Below are 3,854 nucleotides of genomic sequence, written 5' to 3'. Positions count from 1 at the left end.
TGTTTTTTGGAGGGGAAACCGGGAATGGAGAAAGTTACATGTAAATAAAGAAAATATCAAAAAGAAAATATCAAAAGAAAATATTCTCCTGAATATCCTAGGGAGAAACATCTGAGGCCGAGCAAATAGCAAGTGCTCTGGCATGACTCCCAAGCTGCCCCATTTCTCATTAGGGCATCACCATCCTCTGGAAAGTTTCCTTTGGCCTTTTCTAACCCCCTCCCCCAGCTCTCCAAAGAGCCCAGACTTTAGAAACAAAAGCCAGGATGGAAGACTTGCCTGTAAGCTACATCTCTTGGGGCTTCACAAAGCTCAACACTGTAAGTAGATGAACACAGAAAGAGGACCTGGTGGCTTCTGCAGAAATGCTAATTTTTAAGAAATGCAAAAGGTTTCAGAAAGGGTAATCACCACTCCCAAGGGTAGAGAGTCTTCAGAAATGTGAGGGGGTGAGAAAAAGAATGAGAGGGGAAATGGGAACCATCTCGTCATTTTCAGAACTTCTTGACTTAGGGCATTGCATTCATTTCCAGACAAAAACTATGAAACTGCTCCCCTTGGCCATAAGATTTTTCCCTTCTGCTAGCAGTCCAAAATGAGTTGGCCAATTAAAGAGCAGAAGGCAAGAGAATACTTACCTACTCACCAGAGCTCTGGTCCTGGCACTCCCACTACTGCCCCCTGACACCATCCTATATTTGGACCCATGGAAGCTAACAGGAAGGCTTCTAGAAGCTAAGTTCAGAGAAATGTAAGGCTACAATGATTTGTCTCTAAGAGAGTTAATGTCGAACACTGACCTCTTTATGACTGTGCCGTTCTAAACTTGAAGTCAGACAACTGGAAAGGAAGCTTGTGCGGGCACTCAACATCATTGCTTAAAAAAACAACCCTGAAGCACAGACCAACTCCTGAAAGGGAAATAGTAAAAAAGAGACCTTGTTTCTGTCTCTTGTCTTTTATCTCTCTTATTGTCTGATACTCCAAATCCAACACATACACATGCACAACTCCCGAGAAGACGGTGTGGTGGTTTGAATGAGGGTGGCCCCATAGGCTCATATATTTGAATACTTGGTCCTCAGCTGGTGGACTGTTTGGGAAGAATTATGGCCTTGTTGGAAGAGGTGTGTCACTGGGGAAGGGCTTTAAGATTTCAAAAAAAACCATGACAATCCCAGTTAGTTCTTTACCTCTCCCCTCCCCTCTCTCTCTCCTCCTGCTGATAGCTTTGGTCATGTACCGTACTATACTCTGAACTATGAGCCCCAAATTAAATTCTTCCTTTTATAAAGTTGCTTTGGTCATGATATCCCTTCCCAACAACAGAAATGTAACTAAGACAGTATCTGGGAAATTAAAATCAATTCAACTTGGCAAGTCTGTATGCATCAAGCATTATCCTGTATGCCAGGTACTATGACTGGAAGATGCTAGAAAGGTCAATAGAATAAAATACAGTTAATGTCCTCTAGAAGCACAGACAAGCTTGTGATGGGACCATTTCAACTCTACTGGTACTCAGAGGTTGTTTTTGTTTGTTTGTTTGTTTTTGTTTGTTTGTTTGCTTGCTTGCTTTTCAAGACAGGGTGTCTCTGTATAGCCCTGGCTGTTTTGGAACTCACTCTGTAAACCAGGCTGGCCTCGAACTCAGATATCTGCCTGTCTCCACCTCCCAAGTGCTGAGATTAAAGGCATGTGCCACCAGTGCCCGGCTGGTACTCAGAGTTATAAAAGAATATCCCTACCTGGTGAACAAAGGAAGAAGGAGCATATATCCCTTAGAAAGTGACAAGTGATCTTGAGATGGTATGGTTGTTTGAATGAGAATGGTCCCCATAGGCTTATACAGTTGAATGTTTGGTCCCCAGTTGCTGGAACCATTTTGGGAAAAATTAGGTGTGTCCTTGTTGGAGGTATGTCACTGAGGCTGGGCTTTGAGGTTTCAAAAGTCTATACTAGGTCCAGTGTTTCTCTACCTCACAATTTTTGGAAAAGGATATAAGCTCTTAGCTATTGCTTCAGCACCATTTTGCCTGTCTGCTTCCATGTTCCCTGCCAAAATGGTCATGGACTCATGCTCTGAAACTGAAAGCAAGCCTCCAGCTGAACTATTTGTCTTATAAGCAGCCTTAGTTGTGATGCCTCTGCACAACAATAGAAAAGTAATGAAGGCAGAGTTGGAGACGGTGCACAGAGCAAGCAGGCACAGGAGGATACACAATGTGTATTCTGAGGACAGTCTATGGTGCTGTTCAGAGGGCAGGCCATGGTGAGAAAACTGGGTTCAAATGAGGATAGGAATTGGGCTCACGCTTTCATTCTGAAGTCTCTATAGAAAAGCTTGCATCTCATTCTAAGTCATTTTTAACCTTGATTTTTTTTTCCCTTTGAGACAGTCTCTCATGTAACCCAGACTGACTTTGAACTTTGGTCCTCCTGCCTCTGCTTCTCGAGTTTTAGGATTATGGATTTACAGCATCATACTGTTGGGAACATAAAGTCATGAAGGTTTATGATTAACGACCATAGTTTCGACATGTAACATGAGCCAGCTAAAACATGACTAAACTAGATGTCCAGAGGTGCTATGAATTAGCATGAAATGGCTGACACCAGATGTTCAGGAGCTCCAAACGTAAATGGAAAAATAATCTGTTATGTAATTGTTCCTAGAAGGATGGCATATCTGTGTGGGTTTGGTATAAATATGGCTTTGAGGCCAGAGTCCTTTGTTTTCTTCAGCCTGTCCTGTGTTTATCTACTAGCCTGTACCTACTTCCATCTGGCTTGTATACTGATCTGCATGTGTGCCCATGCCTTGTGCCCATGTGTACTGGTATGTGCCTTTGTGCCTGCAAGTGGCTCCCTCCATAATGGTTCTGCCCAGAGAGAAAACCTGTATTTCTTATCTGCTTAAGATTTCTTGAAATCTCTTCAATCCCCTAGCTTCTCACAGTCCTCCTTCTTGCCTGGCACCAGAGCTTAGACCTCACATACCCCCCACTTTAAAAATTCATAAGCAGGGTCATATATACATACACATATGTATATATGCCTACAGATTCTGAGCAAAACAACCCTGGCTTCAGCAGGTGTAATGGTCAGTCTTCATTATCAACCTGACTCATTTTAGAATCACCATGGAAACACACCTTTGGATTTGACTGAGAAGGGAAGAACCAACATGAATAGGCATCATCTCATGGGGTGGGTTCTGGGACTAAATAAAAAGAATACAATAGAAAGGGGGAAATGATCTAACCATCATTCCCCTCTTTTGCTGTCCTGACTGGCTACAGTGTGAGCGGCTGCCCCCCACTCTCGCTGCTGTGACTTCTCCACCATGGTGGACTGTACCTTCTAACTGTGACCCTAACTAAACCCTTCCTTCCTTACACTGTCTTGGCTGGTATTTTGTCAGAACAAGAGCCACTAATACAGCAGAAGGTGGGGTGAGTGTAGATTATGGCAAAGACTACGAAGAGGGACTTAAGACATTTGGAGTCCAGATCAGGTCCAGGTTGCCAGGCATTGCCAGCAACCACAAAGGCAGCACAGCCAGGCTTGGGGATGAAAGCAAAGATATAAACAAAATTTCTGATGAAACACCAGTGACCTAGGGCAGCCGGAGAGGGTGAGTGCTGAGGCAGAGACCTCAGGCATCCATCGGACTTGGAGGGTAGAGCTCAGAACATAACTCCTGGGAAGGCAGTAGCTATGGCAGACTCATCGTCACCTTTCATAGTGTACCACATGGGAGTCCTTTGATAATATCTGTGGATCACATGCCCAGGATAAGAAATGTGAAGTGCTTGTTATGGATTGGATGTGAAGTATGCTTTACACATGCT

Source organism: Mastomys coucha, unplaced genomic scaffold (genome assembly GCF_008632895.1).
Source record: "Mastomys coucha isolate ucsf_1 unplaced genomic scaffold, UCSF_Mcou_1 pScaffold23, whole genome shotgun sequence".
In the NCBI taxonomy this organism is placed as follows: domain Eukaryota; kingdom Metazoa; phylum Chordata; class Mammalia; order Rodentia; family Muridae; genus Mastomys; species Mastomys coucha.
The sequence above is the reverse complement of the archived record's forward strand: the minus strand, read 5'-3'. Positions refer to the sequence as shown.